The sequence below is a fragment of the Pseudophryne corroboree genome, chromosome 7 (assembly GCF_028390025.1).
Source record: "Pseudophryne corroboree isolate aPseCor3 chromosome 7, aPseCor3.hap2, whole genome shotgun sequence".
In the NCBI taxonomy this organism is placed as follows: domain Eukaryota; kingdom Metazoa; phylum Chordata; class Amphibia; order Anura; family Myobatrachidae; genus Pseudophryne; species Pseudophryne corroboree.
In genome coordinates, this window is record NC_086450.1 from 325,999,441 (window position 1) to 326,019,941 (window position 20,501).

Genomic DNA, 20,501 nt, shown 5'->3' on the forward strand with positions numbered 1-20,501 from the left:
TATAAAATGTATCAAAACCTTTGGAGAGAGAAACAGTACTAACTAATCAGCTTCTAATGGTAATTTTACAGGTTGAAAAATTGACAGGAGCCGATTGGTTGGTGCTTTATCTCTCTCCAAGTTTGGATACATCTCCCCCATAGGCAGGACAAACTCGCCATAAGTCAAAGGGTAAGCACACCACAAAGACCTCTTGCATCACATGCGGCCGCTGAGTTGTAGCCAGGGCCAGATTAACAATGGGGCGACTGGAGCTCCAGCTCCAGGCTTCTGCATAAAAATAGGCCCATTATCATGGCAGCATAATGGTGACCAACTGCATAGCTGGCTACACAGTTAGACAAAAATCCTAAGTATTAAAATTTTATTTCGGTCTTTCTCACAAATGTATGACTTTTTCTATTTTTGCATATTTAGGGAGGAAGTGAGGCTGATAGTGTAGGAGGTGTACACACCCACGTGGCTCTGGCCACACCCACAGTTCACCGGTCAGAGCTCCTCCCCTTTTCCATAAAGGATCTTGGGCATTTTCAGCCCTAGGCCTATGTGGACCATAATCTGACCCTGGTTGTAGTGCCTTTCTTCCTAGTTGCACTTCGTCTGAGGTGAAAAACAGTAAATAAAAAGAAAAAAGTGAAAAATTTTGGACAGGAGGGCAGGGCATCCAACTGAAAAGAGGTAGAGCCAAAATGAACACCATCTATTTATAAGATTAAACCACACCCCTGCAATCTGATAGGCTACCCAACTCTAACTGACAGCTAATAACCTACAGCTCTGCCTAGTGACATGGCTACTGTACATTACTAATCCAATCACCAAAATACCAGGACTCCTATATCCTTAGGCCTAGCTGGCTTTTGTGTCCTTTCCTGCCAAGAGAAAATCGGTAGCATATGTACCTGGTTTACACCAGATGTGGCTCGACAGTGTCAGTAGTAAATGCTTAATTTCAGTACCCAAATGACACATATTATAGTACTCTAAAGAAGTATCAAACACTTAGGGGTATATGCAATTGCGGTCGAATTCCCACGAAAATGTCGAAAAACGGGGCATTTTTGCCCCCCCAAAAAATTCGACAATGCAATTCAGTACTTTTCGTCAAAAAAACGGACTTCCCAAATTCGACTTTTTGAAATTCGACATTTGTCAAATTCGACATTTCTGCAATGGTACAAATGCGGCAATTCGACAAAAGTATATTCAATTGAAGATTGTAAATTCGACAACAGTGCTTTTAGACAGTAAATTCGTCATTTTCAATCCGCCACACTTTGCTGGCGGAATCTAATAAAAATTTTTAAAAACATGTTTTTTTGTGTGTGTTTTTTTTATTGGTAATAGCATATCTATTTATATTAGAAGGGATTAGGTACTTGGTTTGTCTATTTTGGAGGCACAAGTATTATTTATATATTTTTAAAAATATTATTATTATTTTTTATTTTTATGGAATGGTAAAAGTCTGAAAAAAAAATGCGTGGGGTCCCCCCTCCTAAGCATAACCAGCCTCGGGCTCTTTGAGCCGGTCCTGGTTGCCAAAATACGGGGGAAAAAATGACAGGGGATCCCCCGTATTTTAACAACCAGCACCGGGCTCTGCGCCTGGTCCTGGTGCAAAAAATACGGGGGACAAAAAGAGTAGGGGTCCCCCGTATTTTTTGTACCAGCACCGGGCTCCACTAGCTGGACAGATAATGCCACAGCCGGGGGTCACTTTTATACAGCGCAATGCGGCCGTGGCATTAAATATCCAACTAGTCCCCCCTGGCCGGGGTACCCTGGAAGAGTGGGGACCCCTTCAATCAAGGGGCCCCCCTCTCGAGCCACCCAAGGGCCAGGGGTGAAGCCTGAGGCTATCCCCCCCCATCCAAGGGCTGCGGATGGGGGGCTGATAGCCTTTTGAAAAATGAAAGAATATTGTTTTTTCCAGTAGTACTACAAATCCCAGCAAGCCTCCCCCGCAAGCTGGTACTTGGAGAACCACAAGTACCAGCATGCGGGAGAAAAACGGGCCCGCTGGTACCTGTAGTTCTACTGGAAAAAAAATACCCAAATAAAAACAGGACACGCACACCGCGAGAGTAAAACTTTATTTCACACCTGCCGACACACACATACTTACCTATGTTGACACTCCGACACTGGCCACGACCCCCTCGTCAGTGAAGAATCCGGGGTACCTGCAAAAAAAATTATACTCACCAAAAAGCAGAGTCCGGATCTTTTTTTATAATCCACGTACTTGTCAAAATAAAAAAAACTAACACCCGGACCAGGCGGACTGAAAGGGGTCCCATGTTTACACATGGGACCCCTTTCCCCGAATGTAGACACCCCCTGTGTGACTGCTGTTACAGAGGGTCCCTTCAGGCAATCAGCGAGCGCCACGTCCTGGCACTCTGCTGATTGCCTATGTGCGTCTGAGCTGGCAGACAGCGCATCGCAAAGCTCCTCCATTATATTCAATGGTGGGAACTTTGCGGTCAGCGGTGAGGTCACTAGCGGTCAGCCGCTGACTGCGAAGTGACCTCACCGCTGACCGCAAGGTTCCCACCATTGAATATAATGGTAAGGCTTTGCGATGCGCTGTCTGACAGCTCAGACGCGCATAGCCAATCAGCAGAGTGCCACGACGTGGCGCTCGCTGATTGGCTGAAGGGACCCTCTGTGACAGGAGTCACGTGGGGTCCCGGCATTCGTGGAAAGGGGTCCCATGTGTATACATGGGACCCCTTTCAGTCCGTTTGGTTCGGTTTGCCGTTTTGTTGTTTTGCCAAGTACGAGGATTATTAAAAAAAGATCCGGACACTGGATTTAGGTGAGTAGAATTTTTTTACAGGTACCCCGGATTCTTCAGTGACGAGGGGGGCGTGACCAGTGTCGGAGTGTCAACATAGGTAAGTATGTGTGTGTCGGCAGGTGTGAAATAAAGTTTTACTCTCACGGTGTGCGTGTCCTGTTTTTATTTGGGTATTTTTTTCCCAGTAGAACTACAGGGACCAGCGGGCCCGTTTTTCTCCCGCATGCTGGTACTTGTGGTTCTCGAAGTACCAGCTTGCGGGGGAGGCTTGCTGGGACTTGTAGTTCTTCTGAAAAAAAAACCAATATTCTTTAATTTTACTCAAGGCTATCAGCCCCCCATCCGCAGCCCTTGGATGGGGGGGGACAGCCTTGGGCTTCACCCCTGGCCCTTGGGTGGCTGGGGGGGGACCCCTTGATTGAAGGGTCCCCACTCCTCCAGGGTACCCCGGCCAGGGGTGACTAGTTGGGTATTTAATGCCACGGCCGCAGGGCGCTGTATAAAAGTGACCCCTGGCTGTGGCATTATCTGTCCAGCTAGTGGAGCCCGGTGCTGGTCCAAAAAATACGGGGGACTCCTAATCTTTTTGTCCCCCGTATTTTTTGCACCAGGACCAGGCGCAGAGCCCGGTGCTGGTTGTTAAAATACGGGGTATCCCCTGTCATTTTTCCCCCCGTGTTTTGGCAACCAGGACCGGCTCAAAGAGCCCGAGGCTGGTTATGCTTAGGAGGGGGGACCCCATACAATTTTTTTTCGGGTTTTTTGACCGTTTTTTTTAACATTTTTAAAAATCTAATCAAAATCCGTCAAATCTGCCGTTTTTCGACAGCGGGACTGTCGAATCCATTTTTTATTGAATATGTAGAATTCCGGCACCCACCTGCCGGAATTAGACGGTCGAATTAAAAAACGGGCGAAAAATTGCATATACCCCATAATGTGTGAAGTCATATTTATCACACAAAATACAGTTACATAGAGATGCAAATACAAAATGAAAGTACTGTACTTATTAAGTTCAACTAAATATAAACATCAACTATCTTCCTCTTTAAAAGAACAACATGGCAATCTGCTTTTGTGCCGCGGAGGCTGGAGCTACAGCAAATATCACCTACAGGCCCACTAATAGTAGTAACAGTATCAGTATCAGCAGGGAGGGGGGGATCAGTAAGCACTCAGAGGGGGTTGACGATCAGCATCAATGTACCTTTTGGACCACTGTACAGGTAGGTACAAGTTATGCACATCATGGCAGCTGAATATTAATCTTTGCTTAGTCTGCTATGAAATCATTGTATACAAATGGATAGATAAGAATTTACAGAAAGCATTCACACACACACACACACACACACACACACAAAACCCAAAACAAAAACACAACACAGTTACACTTTGGCAGATAAGTATTGTTTCTAGGTGCACTATCAGCAGTGCAGAACAAAGTTTTATACATACATAAAAGATGTAATAAAAACAGCCTTATGTCCCCTTCTCTCTCTTGGTTAATGTAGGCCATAAATTAGACATTTCAGGTTTTTTTTTGTTTTTTCGTTTTTTTAAAGTTCCAGGTTTTCTAATTTTTATGTTTTAATTTTTACATTTTATCTTTTACTTTTTACCCACAGCACTTCCCAACTTATTAAGAAACTTGGGTCTGGGTCTGTGAGGGCTGCTACAGGCAGCAAAGGCTTGTCGGCACTTATGCAAGAAGTCCCGCCATAGACCTTCATCAGCAGACGCTGATTCCAGCCTTGGCTGAGGAAGCAGGACAGAGCTTACAGAGAAGCCCTGTCGGTGCTCCGGACTCCAGAAGGTACTGGGCAGTGGTCAGCTCACGCTGCCGCCGCTCTGTGTGTTACATCTGAGCTGTCTATGGCGGCGGTCAGCACTGGAGGTTGGGGGTGGGGGGGTGGGGGGAGTATTATTAATTGTTTGTCAGAATGCGCTCCTTCCTGTTCCCCACCTGGTGCCCTTACCGCCGCTGCAGAGAGCGGACGGTCAGTTCACACTGCTGCCGGGCTACATTAGATATGACAAGGGGCTCCCATTCAGATCACCAGGGAAGGCTGCCAGCGCCCTCACTGCTCCAATAGCCAGCCGCAGCTGTAAGCGGCTCAGCTCTGCCGCAGCACTGAAAGAACGGAGGCCGCAGAATTGCTGTTCCCCCTCCCTCACCAAACCCCACGAGGCTCCGTCAGAGCAGGCGGTCAGCACAGGATGCTGCTGCTCTCAGTATGGGCAATGCTTACAGTGCTGGCCTGGCCCCTCACGGCGTGTCTCCGCTGCTGCAGGGAGCAGGGGGCCAGCACGCGCTCTGGAGAAGGGCGGCTCTATATGCAACAGGCAGCGCCGCTGCATGGGGGGGAAATCGTGGGCTGCAGGCCGCCACTCCCCAGCTCCTGGCTCCCGCCCGCTGATTGCGCTGAAAGGGAGCTCACAATGGAGATCGGAGTATGCCCGGCCGCCGCCACCGCTACCCAGTTCCCAGCCGCTGATAGCGCTAGAGGGGAGCTCGCAGTAGGTCCTGCCACACAGCTACACCCTCTCCCTGCGCATCACGGTAACTTCCACTCCCGGTATTGCTCCCAAGGGGGGCACCTTGCAGGTTCTAATAGCCGGGGTGGGGGGGGGCTTATTGGGAACAAGGAGGTATTGTCCCTAGTACAGGGAATGTATATAAACATACTGCATAAAATTATATGGGTAATATATAACTTCTATATAATAGCACATGGCTGGGGGCCATTTTAGCAGCAACTTCCTGGTTCTTTTTCCAGGAATTTCATGTAGCCTACAACACTCGGCCACTGGAGGGTGCAGGGGGGGTGTTAGGAATTTCTGTAAAGCACTTCGTTAACAGAGTTAATGTGTGTCAGATTCTAGTTTATACACACTTTAGTCAATGGCTGTGCGAGTGTTACCCAATGAAATCCACGTGCACAGTGTGAAAACCAGTCCGCATACGGACATCTACCCTGATCTTCTTTGGGCAAGTAGTAAGGCGGTTACATCTACCTCTAGATTAACACCGTCTGAGCTGCTAGAGTGAGCGCATGATATGTCAAGGATTTTGCATACAAAAAGTCCAGGTCTTGCTCAATTCATAACAGTAGCCATCAGTGGTCGCATGCTAACAGTTTCAGCTGTGTTGCAGTCTGACAATTCAATGTCAGACCGTATATCTATTACAAGGCCAAGCGTCACATAGTGACATATTCTCATCAGGCCAGAGCAAGGTTCTGACTAAGGAACCTAACTCAAATAAGAGGTTTATTGGCGAAAAATCTGCGAGCACCTGTGTGGGTGTGTGTGTTTCTTATTCTATCTTATTACGCCATTCTCTATACCAGAGTATAGGACGATTGAGTGGGAGAATACACCAACAGTGCATGCCTCTATGTCAAAACTTTCCAATAGGTTAACTATTCGGTCCCAGCTGCAACTATGCTTAATGACCCATCAGAGCGTACATTCAGGCTATGCTACAGTCAAGGTATATGCTGTAGTTGGGGGTTTGGGTTAACGACATTCTCATTGCATAGACAACGTGGTTAGTAGCCGGGTCTTGCCTTAGAACAGTGTCTACTTCTTGCTCATCGCATCGGTTGGTCTGCTGAGTATTATGCATGGCTGCTATAGACAGCCAGGTTAGTTCTCTGGTTTCAGCATCAATCATTGTGGTTGACAGACACTTTGCCTACATTCCACAGGTGGAGGCAGCATCAAAACTAGAAATAGAAACGTTGTCTTACACGGCAATAGGTTAGTTACTCCTAAATTAGGAAAATTAATTTTCCAGGCTACAACGTGAAAGTCTGATTTCCGGCCATTGCCACACCAGTTCCTAAAAGGAAACACGCTACATCAGCGTTCAAATCCTTTAGACTTCAGTCCTTTCGAGACTATCCTACACACACTACGCATGGTAGAGGACGTGGTTTTCAATAAACCACTAACTGTAATTCGGTCACAAAGGCTGCTGCCAAGCCAGGGGCCTGGTTACTTTTCTCCTGTCTCGCATCTTCTTTTGTGGGAGCAAATCTTCAGATGCTTTAATTGATGTGATTTCCGAAAGCCACAGATCTGTGGATCCACAATTTAGTGCTCAAAATATAGAATTCAATTGTCTACCACCTTTGAGGTGGCTTTTCAAGACGACATCCAAAATGCCTGTGTCAGAAGACACAAAGGCAGTCCTTTAGACCACTATTCAGTCTCTAGTAGATTCAAGGTTGTTATTATTATTACAATGTTTTTGTAGTACCACTGCCGGACGGCTCGGTCATAACCATATTGAACCTACAGAGGCTTAATCAGTACGTGAATTACTACATATTTAAGATGGAATTCCTGCGGTCAGTGATTGCAAGTTTACAACCACAGAAATCATCCTTTCACTGAATCTCAATGATGCGTACTTACGCATTCCATTTTTTGGACAAGTCAGGCATACTTAAAGGTTTGCAGTACAACAAAACCATTATCACTTTCAGGCACTACTGTTTGGCCGCTCATCAGCACCTCGGGTAGTACCACGGGTGATGTCTGTGATAATAGTCATTCTCCAATCCCTGGTAGTGATAATGGTTCTGTGCTTAGACGACCTTCTCATCAAAGCTCCGTCTCAACAAATACTAACGTACATTGTGCTAGTTCAGCATGATTGGATTGTTAGCTCTTACAAATCAAGCCGGGTTTTGGGTCAAGAAATTACATTTCTAAGAAACAAAAAGCACAAAGTATTAGTTCTTTAGTACAGGTTGTGCTCGATCCACAGGAAGTCTCGGTGCACTTGTGCTTGCGACTGTTAGAAAACATACGGGCGTCTTTAGAAGCACTCTATTTCGGAAGTTGAACTCACGCTCTCTTCAACTGAATCTTCTTGCACAGTGGTCGGACATTCATCAGATAGTGCACTTACATCTAAGGGCTAGAGTATCACTATTCTCGTGGCACCACATACTCACTCTCACCGCGCTCAGAGGTTGGAGAGTAGCACTCCTACACAGTCTATCATCACATCAGGAAAGGTTACTGACATTAAATGTCCTAGAACTCAAGTCAAGGTACAATAGACGGTGACAGGAAGTTCACATGCTCCAGTCTCAGGTGGTTCAGGTTCAGTCAGCAACGCGACGGCAGTCGCATAAATAACCAAACAAAAAGGGACTTGACGTTGCATGGCTATACTACAAGTTGTTTGAATCCGGAATTGTGCCGAGCATCACCAAGTGATATTGTCGGCAGTGTTCATTCCAGAGGATGACTACTCAATAGCAGTTTATCTCAACCTTCAGGATTTTCATCCACAGGAATGGGCGAAAAATTCAGAGGTGTTACAGATGTTAGTGCAGCGGTGCAGTTACCCACAGCTGGATCTAATGGCTTCTCGTCAACATCATTAAGCACCCAATAGGTGTCAAAACAAGAAATCCAAAGGCAGTGGCAGTGGATGCTCTCACAATTGCGTGGCCATACAGCCTCGGGTATCTGTTTCACCTTTTACTCCGCTTCTTTGGTGGATAAGACAGATCAAACGAGAATCCACAACGGTCATGCTAGTGGTGACTTATTGGCCTTACAAAGCGTGGTTTCGGATCTCCGCGATTAACCTGCAGCCCATCTGTGGCCGCTGCCACTACGTCCAGACCTAATACAACATAAATTTAGCGCGGCGAAGTTTGACAGGGGCGCGGTTGACACTGCACTCTGAAGACGAGAGGACATTCCAATATCGGTTATACCAACCAGGTTATGTGCTAGGAAGGTTACAGTCGCTCATTATCAGTAATTGGTGAGCTTATATAGGATGGGGTGAAGTTCAGAAGTTGCTGACTTCTTTCATGTTTCTCGTCTTTTGTTACAGACTTATAGGGCCTACACACTGGCGGATAATCCTCAAAGATATGAACAATCTCGTTAATTAATGAACGAGATAACATTCATATCTTTGAGGGCGGCGTCACCAGCGATGAACGATGCGCGGCCCTGCGCTCGTTCACCACTGGTGCCCCGTCGGCTGTGCATGCAGGCCAATTTGGACGATCTCGTCCATATTTGCCTGCACTTCAATGGAGCCGGGTGATGGGGGGAGTGAAGAAACTTCACTCCCCCGTCACTGCCCCCCCGCTGCTGGATTGCCCGTCGGCTGTATCCGCCGTGGAGCAGCTCGGCGGCAGATCGTTAAATGTGTAGGGCCCTTAAGTTAGATGGAGGACTACATTTATCTACACTAAGGGTGCAGGTCTCTGCCTTGTCACTTTACTTTCAAAGAGATTTGGCTTTTGGCCAACAGTTTACTCGTCCTGCAAGGTATCCACCCTCCATTTATACCGCCTACAGCGCCATGAAACTTCAATCTGGTTTTAGATTTCGTATAGTCTTCAAATTTTGAACCCTTATAACACGTGGAGGTTTAGTTTCTAACTTGGAAAACAGTGTTTATCCTAGTCTGGATGTGTCAACTTTATTGTTGTCCATTATATTATAATGTTATATGTATTCTCCATTGTTCATCCTCTCGGTTGCTCCTATTCGGGTGGTCTTCAGGTTGACGACTGTCAGGATCCCGGCGCACAGTATACCGGCGCCGGAATCCCGGTAGCCGGCATACCAAAAGATTTTCTCCCTCATGGGAGTCCACGTCCCCCCTGGAGGGAGAATAAAAAGCGTGCCACTGTGCCCACAGAATGGCGAGCGCAGCGAGCCCGCAAGGGGCTCATTTGCGCTCATCATGCTGTCGGTATGCCGGTGGTCGGGCTCCCGGCGCCGGTATGCTGGTCGCCGGGAGCCCGGCCGCTAGCATACCATACTAAACCCCTCCTATTCGGCTCAGTAAAAAACACTGAGGTACTTCGGAGTATGGAGGTGGGGGGAGGGTTACATATTTAAATATTTAAATGTGCCTATCCTTGCTAATGCACTGTCCATATCCCAAGAGTACTCCAGTGCCCCCTATGGATTCAAAGAAAAGGATTTACCTGGTAAGTACCAAAATCCTATTTTTTGCACAGTGCTCCACTGCAGATTTTTCTACCAGCAAACGTACTGTAAAATCCTAGTTTATTTTTGCACTGACAACACCATAGGCACAGATCTGGTAATGCAGTAAGTGAACCATAAAGGTGAGGACATAGATGGCATACCTGATATTCACGTATCCTTTGCCGGATTGACATCAACAATGCAACACCTTATCCACACATATACAAACACAAAAAAATAAATACGCAGATTATACATACAGGTTGAGTCTCCCTTATCCAAAATGCTTGGGACCAGAGGTATTTTGGATATGGGATTTTTCCGTATTTTGGAATAATTGCATACCATAATGAGATATCATGGTGATGGGACCTATATCTAAGCACAGAATGCATTTATGTTACATATACACCTTATACACACAGCCTGAAGGTCATTTTAGACAGTATTTTTTATAACTTTGTGCATTAAAAAAAGTGTGTGTACATTCACACAATTCATTTATGTTTCATAAACACCTTATAGACACAGCCTGAAGGTCATTTAATACAATATTTTTAATAACTTTGTATATTAAACAAAGTTTGTGTACATTGAGCCATCAAAAAACAAAGTTTTTACTATCTCACTCTCACTCAAAAAAGTCCGTATTTTGGAATATTCCGTATTTCGGAATATTTGGATATGGGATACTCAACCTGTATTACATAATATTGTATATATGCAATCTTACATTTACAGTAAATAATAAGAATTTACTTACCGATAATTCTATTTCTCGGAGTCCGTAGTGGATGCTGGGGTTCCTGAAAGGACCATGGGGGATAGCGGCTCCGCAGGAGACAGGGCACAAAAAGTAAAGCTTTAGGATCAGGTGGTGTGCACTGGCTCCTCCCCCTATGACCCTCCTCCAAGCCTCAGTTAGGATACTGTGCCCGGACGAGCGTACACAATAAGGAAGGATTTATGAATCCCGGGTAAGACTCATACCAGCCACACCAATCACACTGTACAACCTGTGATCTGAACCCAGTTAACAGTATGATAACAGCGGAGCCTCTGAAAGATGGCTCACAACAATAATAACCCGATTTTTGTAACTATGTACAAGTATTGCAGATAATCCGCACTTGGGATGGGCGCCCAGCATCCACTACGGACTCCGAGAAATAGAATTATCGGTAAGTAAATTCTTATTTTCTCTATCGTCCTAGTGGATGCTGGGGTTCCTGAAAGGACCATGGGGATTATACCAAAGCTCCCAAACGGGCGGGAGAGTGCGGATGACTCTGCAGCACCGAATGAGAGAACTCCAGGTCCTCCTTAGCCAGGTTATCAAATTTGTAGGATTTTACAAACGTGTTTGCCCCTGACTAAATAGCCGCTCGGCAAAGTTGTAAAGCCGAGACCCCTCGGGCAGCCGCCCAAGATGAGCCCACCTTCCTTGTGGAATGGGCATTTACATATTTTGGCTGTGGCAGGCCTGCCACAGAATGTGCAAGCTGAATTGTATTACACATCCAACTAGCAAAAGTCTGCTTAGAAGCAAGAGCACCCAGTTTGTTGGGTGCATACAGGATAACAGCAAGTCAGTTTTCCTGACTCCAGCCGTCCTGGAACCCATATTTTCAGGGCCCTGACCACATCTAGCAACTTGGAGTCCTCCAAGTCCCTAGTAGGCGCAAGACACCACAATAAGCTGGTTCAGGTGAAACACTGACACCACCTTAGGGAGAGAACTGGGGACGAGTCCGCAGCTCTGCCCTGTCCGAATGGACAAACAGATATGGGCTTTTTTGAGAAAAAAAACCACCAATTTGACACTCGCCTGGTCCAGGCCAGGTCCAAGAGCATGTTCACTTTTCATGTGAGATGCTTCAAATCCACAGATTTGACTGGTTTTAAACCAATGTGTTTTGAGGAATCCCAGAACTACGTTGAGATCCCACAGTGCCACTGGAGGCACAAAAGGGGGTTGTATATGCAATACTCCCTTGACAAACTTCTGGACTTCAGGAACTGAAGCCAATTCTTTCTGGAAGAAAAATCGACAGGGACGAAATTTGAACCTTAATGGACCCCAATTTGAGGCCCATAGACACTCCTGTTTGCAGGAAATGCAGGAATCGACCGAGTTGAAATTTCTTCGTGGGGCCTTCCTGGCCTCACACCACGCAACATATTTTCGCCACATGTGGTGATAATGTTGTGCGGTCACCTCCTTTCTGGCTTTGACCAGGGTAGGAATGACCTCTTCCTGAATGCCTTTTCCCTTAGGATCCGGCGTTCCACCGCCATGCCGTCAAACGCAGCTGCGGTAAGTCTTGGAACAGACATGGTACTTGCTGAAACAAGTCCCTTCTTAGCGGCAGAGGCCATAAGTCCTCTGTGAGCATCTCTTGAAGTTCCGGGTACCAAGTCCTTCTTGGCCAATCCGGAGCCATGAGTATAGTTCTTACTCCTCTACGTCTTATAATTCTCAGTACCTTAGGTATGAAAAGCAGAGGATGGAACACATACACCGACTGGTACACCCACGGTGTTACCAGAACGTCCACAGCTATTGCCTGAGGGTCTCTTAACCTGGCGCAATACCTGTCCCGTTTTTTGTTCAGACGGGACGCCATCATGTCCACCTTTGGTAATTCCCAACGGTTTACAATCATGTGGAAAACTTCCCCATGAAGTTCCCACTCTGCCGGGTGGAGGTCGTGCCTACTGAGGAAGTCTGCTTCCCAGTTTCCATTCCCGGAATGAAACACTGCTGACAGTGCTATCACATGATTTTCCGCCCAGCGAAAAGTCCTTGCAGTTTTTGCCACTGCCCTCCTGCTTCTTGTGCTGCCCTGTCTATTTACGTGGGCGACTGCCGTGATGTTTTATCCCACTGGATCAATACCGGCTGACCTTGAAGCAGAGGTCTTGCTAAGCTTAGAGCATTATAAATTTACCCTTAGCTATATTTATGTGGAGAAAAGTCTCCAGACTTGATCACACTCCCTGGAAATTTTTTCCTTGTGTGACTGCTCCCCAGCCTCTCGGGCTGGCCTCCGTGGTCACCAACATCCAAAACTGAATGCCGAATCTGCGGCCCTCTAGAAGATGAGCACTCTGTAACCACCACAGGAGAGACACCCTTGTCCTTGGATATAGGGTTATCCGCTGATGCATCTGAAGATGCGATCCGGACCATTTGTCCAGCAGATCCCACTGAAAAGTTCTTGCATGAAATCTGCCGACTGGAATTGCTTCGAAGGAAGTCACCATTTTTTTTACCATGGCCCTTGTGCAATGATGCACTGATTTTAGGAGGTTCCTGACTAGCTCGGATAACTCCCTGGCTTTCTCTTCCGGGAGAAAACCTTTTTCTGGACTGTGTCCAAAATCATCCCTAAGCACAGGAGACTTGTTGTCGGGATCAGCTGCGATTTTGGAATATTTAGAATCCACCCCTGCTGTTGTAACAGTATCCGAGATAGTGCTACTCCGACCTCCAACTGTTCCCTGGACTTTGCCCTTATCAGGAGATCGTCCAAGTAAGGGATAATTAAGACGCCTTTTCTTCGAAGAAGAACCATCATTTCGGCCATTACCTTGGTAAAGACCCGGGGTGCCGTGGACAATCCAAACGGCAGCGTCTGAAACTGATAGTGACAGTTCTGTACCACGAACCTGAGGTACCCTTAGTGATAAGGGCAAATTTGGGACATGGAGGTAAGCATCCCTGATGTCTCGGGACACCATATAGTCCCCTTCTTCCCGGTTCGTTATCACTGCTCTGAGTGACTCCATCTTGATTTGAACCTTTGTAAGTGTTCAAATTTTTTTAGATTTAGAATAGGTCTCACCTAGCCTTCTGGCTTCAGTACCACAATATAGTGTGGAATAATACCCCTTTTCTTGTTGTAGGAGGGGTAATTTAATTATCACCTGCTGGGAATACAGCTCGTGAATTGTTTCCCATACTGCCTCCTTGTCGGAGGGAGACCTTGGTAAAGCAGACTTCAGGAGCCTGCGCAGGGGAAACGTCTCGACATTCCAATCTGTACCCCTGGGATACTACTTGTAGGATCCAGGGGTCCTGTACGGTCTCAGCGTCATGCTGAGAGCTTGTCAGAAGCGGTGGAACGCTTCTGTTCCTGGGAATGGGCTGCCTGCTGCAGTCTTCTTCCCTTTCCTCTATCCCTGGGCAGATATGACTCTTATAGGGACGAAAGGACTGAAGCTGAAAAGACGGTGTCTTTTTCTGCAGAGATGTGACTTAGGGTAAAAACGGTGGATTTTCCAGCAGTTGCCGTGGCCACCAGGTCCGATGGACCGACCCCAAATAACTCCTCTTCCTTTATACGGCAATACACCTTTGTGCAGTTTGGAATCTGCATTACCTGACCACTGTCGTGTCCATAAACATCTTCTGGCAGATATGGACATCGCACTTACTCTTGATGCCAGAGTGCAAATATCCCTCTGTGCATCTCGCATATATAGAAATGCATCCTTTAAATGCTCTATAGTCAATAAAATACTGTCCCTGTCAAGGGTATCAATATTTTTAGTCAGGGAATCCGACCAAGCCACCCCAGCTCTGCACATCCAGGCTGAGGCGATCGCTGGTCGCAGTATAACACCAGTATGTGTGTATATACTTTTTATGATATTTTCCAGCCTCCTGTCAGCTGGCTCCTTGAGGACGGCCCTATCTATAGACGGTACCGCCACTTGTTCTGATCAGCGTGTGAGCGCCTTATCCACCCTAAGGGGTGTTTCCCAACGCGCCCTAACTTCTGGCGGGAAAGGGTATACCGCCCATATTTTCTATCGGGGGGAACCCACGCATCATCACACACTTCATTTAATTTATCTGATTCAGGAAAAACTACGGTAGTTTTTTCACATCCCACATAATACCCTCTTTTGTGGTACTTGTAGTATCAGAAATATGTAACACCTCCTTCATTGCCCTTAACGTGTGGCCCTAATAAGGAATACGTTTGTTTATTCACCGTCGACACTGGATTCAGTGTCCCTGTCTGTGTCTGTGTCGACCGACTAAAGTAAACGGGCGTTTTAAAAACCCCTGACGGTGTTTTTGAGACGTCTGGACCGGTACTAATTGTTTGTTGGCCCTCTCATGTCGTCAACCGACCTTGCCGCGTGTTGACATTATCACGTAATTCCCTAAATAAGCCATCCATTCCGGTGTCGACTCCCTAGAGAGTGACATCACCATTACAGGCAATTGCTCCGCCTCCTCACCAACATCGTCCTCATACATGTCGACACACACGTACCGACACACAGCACACACACAGGGAATGCCCTGATAGAGGACAGGACCTACTAGCCCTTTGGAGAGACAGAGGGAGAGTTTGCCAGCACACACCAAAAACGCTATAATTATATAGGGACAACCTTATATAAGTGTTTTCCCTTATAGCATCTTTTTTATATATTTTTAACGCCAAATTAGTGCCCCCCCTCTCTGTTTTAACCCTGTTTCTGTAGTGCAGTGCAGGGGAGAGCCTGGGAGCCTTCCCTCCAGCCTTTCTGTGAGGGAAAATGGCGCTGTGTGCTGAGGAGATAGGCCCCGCCCCTTTTTCGGCGGCCTCGTCTCCCGCTCTTAACGGATTCTGGCAGGGGTTAAATATCTCCATATAGCCCCCGGAGGCTATATGTGAGGTATTTTTAGCCAAAAATAGGTTTTCATTGCCTCCCAGGGCGCCCCCCTCCCAGCGCCCTGCACCCTCAGTGACTGCCGTGTGAAGTGTGCTGAGAGGAAATGGCGCACAGCTGCAGTGCTGTGCGCTACCTTAAGAAGACTGAGGAGTCTTCATGCCGCCGATTCTGGACCTTCTTCTTGTTTCAGCATCTGCAAGGGGGCCGGCGGCGAGGCTCCGGTGACCATCCAGGCTGTACCTGTGATCGTCCCTCTGGAGCTAATGTCCAGTAGCCAAAGAAGCCAATCCATCCTGCACGCAGGTGAGTTCACTTCTTCTCCCCTAAGTCCCTCGTTGCAGTGATCCTGTTGCCAGCAGGACTCACTGTAAAATAAAAAACCTAAGCTAAACTTTTCTAAGCAGCTCTTTAGGAGAGCCACCTAGATTGCACCCTTCTCGGCCGGGCACAAAAATCTAACTGAGGCTTGGAGGAGGGTCATAGGGGGAGGAGCCAGTGCACACCACCTGATCCTAAAGCTTTACTTTTTGTGCCCTGTCTCCTGCGGAGCCGCTATCCCCCATGGTCCTTTCAGGAACCCCAGCATCCACTAGGACGATAGAGAAAATAAAAACATATATATATGATGAACAATAGGAATGTTCAAAATGAAGACCACTCAGTGAGAATGAAATGCAGCTTTCCACGGAGATCCTTGGGAGGATGTACCAACTCATCCAATGTTTTGAGTTTTCCCACCAAAACACTACCCATCTCATGTAATCAGAATTCCCTAGAAAAGCATCTACACAATGTTATGAAGGCAGTTATCCATATTCACTGGAGATATTACCATTCCTTCAACTGTCTTCCAAAATACCTGGTTTCATTGGCTTGACAGGTAAAGATTCTCACAATACTGTAATTCTCCTCTTACTGTAACTATACAATCTCCTCATGCCATGAGCTGTCTTCCCAAGCATGGAATTTAGGTCTCAAGCTCCTAGGGCCACCTCTTCCCAGTATCTCTTTTCCCATTTCTCCCCCTCTCTGGTACCTGTCTGTGTACTAATATGACGGTTCTTGATCCTCACATGACTTTTCCTAATATCCCCTCCACAAGGCAGATATCCTACTTAGCTTTCGGTCTATTATTTTATTGATAAACAATACATCTGCCTTTACAATATACCTTAGTCAGTATCCCACTATGTATTTTAAGCTGTCCCTCTCTGGGAATTTTGGAAGCCATTTGCTTACTAGCATATTTGGGATCCCGGCACCCGGGATGCCGGCTGTTAAAATCCCAACAGCGGCATCCCGGAGATCAACATGCCGACAGCAGGTAAAAAGGCATGTTAACCCAGATCCCTCTCACCCCTAACTAACCTTTATTGAAGCCTGACCCTAACCCTCCTTCCGCCCACAGCCTAACCCTAACCTTCCCCAGTGCAGCCTAAACCTGATCCTCCCTGGCCCACAGCCTAACCTTAACTTTCCCTGGGGGGCCTAGCCCTCCTCCCCGCAGCCTAACCCTAACCTTCCCGGGGTGCAGCCTAACCATAACTTCCCCCCCCCCAATGGCTTACCAGTAGAGACTTGCAGTGCGTCTTCAGAATCCTGGCACTGGCATTGTTATCCATGTCGGAATGCCAGTGTCAGCATTCCGTTCAGTTTCAAGAAGCCGGCGTCGGTATTCCGACCTCCGGCATCTTGACTGCATTCTACATATTTATCTCTGTAAAGAGATTTGTTTTTCTTTATTTTTGAACATATCTAAATGTAATGACTGACTATTATCTACTGGAGCAGGACAAATTCCTTATGGCAGAGTTTCCCAAACGTGGTCCTCAAGGCACCCCATCAGTCCAGATTTTAGGTATATCCATGGCTCAGCACAGATGGTTAAATCAAATTGACTAAAGCGCTAATTAAGTCACCTGTGGCCAAGCATGGATACATTTAAAACCAGGACCGTTGAGGTGCCTTGAGGGCCGTGTTTGGGAAACTCTGACTTATGGTGTATTTAAACAAAAAAAGGAATAAACATATGCGCTGCCAATGATGTATATACAGCCAACCACTAACACTGGAACCTTCACAAAAATTCCACAGAAATTGATACACACAGGATTGGAAAGTGATAGGCGCAAAACACCATAAAAAATGTCCTTACATCTGATATGGATAAATCAAAACAAGGGAATCCCCTTGCAATCCTTCACTGGAGTGTTTGCAGATGTCCTCTTATGACGCCCTCCAACGTGTAGTCTCTTATCTCAAAAAAGAAAACAAATCATTAGGCAGACCAATTTGGACAAAAGGGACAGCGAATTTATTTACACAGAACACTCAAAATGTTTTTAAAAAATATAGGCATATATCCACAACACAACAGGGTGGGTGTCAAGGGGTGCTGGCAGCTGGAATCGAATTACCCTCCCAAAAGGAACACTGGAGATTCCGAACTTCTGCAGCGTATCGGAAGGAAAAGGTCATCCAAGGAAGACAGCTCCACCTCTCCACACCAGGTACCACTAGCTTGACGAGTTTCGGACGCTAAGGTCCTTCATCAGAAGCATAGTGGTGAGTACTTAGAGTAGGGTATTTATACCCCCTGACATTAGGCATAATTGTCCAAAACAAGCAGGTCTCACTCCCGCCAAAACGCGGCGCTTTCTGCCGCGACCGGAAGTCCTCGTCATCGCCAGCGACCGGAAGTCGTCACTCCCGGCAGCGGAAGTCTCTATGCGTTCCAACGGAGAAAAACAGGAAGTGGTTTGTGCGGTTCACCTCCGCAATTTCGGCTGAATCGACACTTAATTTCTTTTCCTCCAGTTGAGTCAGCGATTAAAACAAAGTCCATACAAGGTCCATATATAAAATGAAAACATTAAAGAAACAATTACAAAACTTTTAAAATGGATAGGGCAATAATCATCTGGCAGTTATAAAATCATAATAGCACCAAATAATTCTAAATTCCATAGCAGCAACAAATTCAAAAGCAGCAGGAGAATGTAAATTTAAAAAATATTTAAATTTTTTTTTTTTTTTAAATGTAAAAAAATATTTTCATTTCCTTCAAAGAATTTTATCATAAAAACCACTTTAATTCGAAATCGCCATTAAGTCCTCCTGGGGTCAGAGTTTTCAAAGTGTGGATCCACTTCATTTCAGCCTTTGCCAGTCTCACATCATCATCTTTATTTTTCCAAGATGGCAAAATGGCTTGTAATCCCCAGAAGGACTTAATGGCACCTGGGTTGGAATTATGAACTTTCTTAAAATGTGCTGATACTGTGTGGGTTTCAAGTCCTTTTTTTATGTTGTAAGTATGCTCAGCTAGACGGACTTTAAGATTCCTACCGGTTTTGCCAATGTAAACTAACCCACATTTACATTCCAAACCGTACACGACATTTTTCGTGTTCACACAGAAATCCCTGATTTTGCTGGGTCCCTTAACCAATCTACACATAGTGCATAAACCACATCTATGGAAACCTAGAGTTCTTGTGCTGGATCTTTTGGTTTCATCTAAACTGCTTCTAACAAGTTTATCCTTGAGACTGGGGGCACGTCTATACACAAAAACAGGCTTATCTGGTAATTTGTTCCCTATAATTGGATCCTGTTCCAGGATCTTCCAATTATTTTTAAAAATGGTCTCTATTTCCTTGTGTTGAGAGTTAAAATTGCTAATAAAAGACCAACAGATATTATCCTTCTTACGATCTTTCATAGAATTCACTAGCAAACTTTGTCTCTCTATACCTAGTGCTTTTTCTTTAGCCCCTTCAATTTGTTCTTTTTGATAGCCTTTTCTAAAAAGCGTTGGCCCATTTCTTTCATCTGTTCTTTGCAAGTATCTTCCTCGGAACAGTTCCGTCTCACCCTCAAAAACTGGCTGTACGGAATCCCGTCAAGCCAGTTCTTATGATGGAGACTTTGTCTATCTATGTACCCATTGGAGTCAGTGTCCTTTCTAAAGATTTTTGTATGAAGGCATCCTTCCTTCACATAGATACACAGATCCAAAAAGGAAAGTTCAAAATTACTGCTTTTAAAAGTAATATTAATATTTAAACAGTTACGGTTCAAACTATCACAAAAAGCAGACAGATCATGTTGTGTTCCATTCCAGACCAAAAAAAGTCGTCTATATAACGACTCCAGGTCACCAGACCCGCACCCAACTCGCCATCACGCCACACTGCACTCTCCTCCCAGAATGCCATGAAAAGATTGGCATAGCTGGGTGTGAATCTGGTGCCCATCGCCGTGCCTACCGTCTGTAAATAATAAATCCCATTATAAAAAAAGTAATTATTTGTTAAAATAAATTTAATACTTTTCTTCAGTACAAATATCTTTACTTCGGGGGACAAAGTGGACCTATCTAAAAAGAAGGAAACAGCCTGTAACCCAAAATCAATGTCAATAATTGTATATAGTGTGGAGACGTCCCCACTAGTCATCAGGTAGTCTTCTTTCCACTCTAAGTTACTCAGCATTATTAACACATCCCCAGTATCTTTTAAATAAGCTCTTGTCTCTTTTACTAGGGGTTGAAGATACAAATCTACAACTGCTGACAGATTTGAGGTAATGCTATTTACCCCAGACACAATCGGTCTGCCCGGCTGGTGGAGGGGTCCTTATGGATTTTTGGCAGCACGTATATTGTTGGAACAGAGGGATAGGGGATATTAATAAATTCTAATTCCGATTGAGTGAGGACCCCACTTTCCATAGCTTCCCTAGTGAGAGCTATTAGGTCATTCTTAATTCTATTCGTAGGGTCACTCTTTAATTTTTTGTAAGTGTTACCACTCATTAACTGTCTATCAATCTCTGCCATATACTCACATTTATCCATAAGGACCACCCCTTTACCCTTATCCGCCGGTTTGATGATCAAGTCTTTATCATCTTTCAGTAACTTTAGGGCAAGGCGTTCCTTATAAGTAAGATTACACCTCCTAATTTTTTTCTGTAATACACTCTCTACCTCCTCATTCACAAGTTTGCCGAAGGATTCAATAAA

The 20,501-nt window shown here is 45.7% G+C and overlaps 1 protein-coding gene across 5 annotated transcripts in view; it reads right to left on the reverse strand.

Moving 5' to 3' along the window:
• Positions 1-20,501, reverse strand: part of METTL18 (methyltransferase 18, RPL3 N3(tau)-histidine) — a 379,064-nt gene that overhangs the window by 308,787 nt on the left and 49,776 nt on the right. The gene's annotated exons all lie outside the window — the stretch shown is intronic.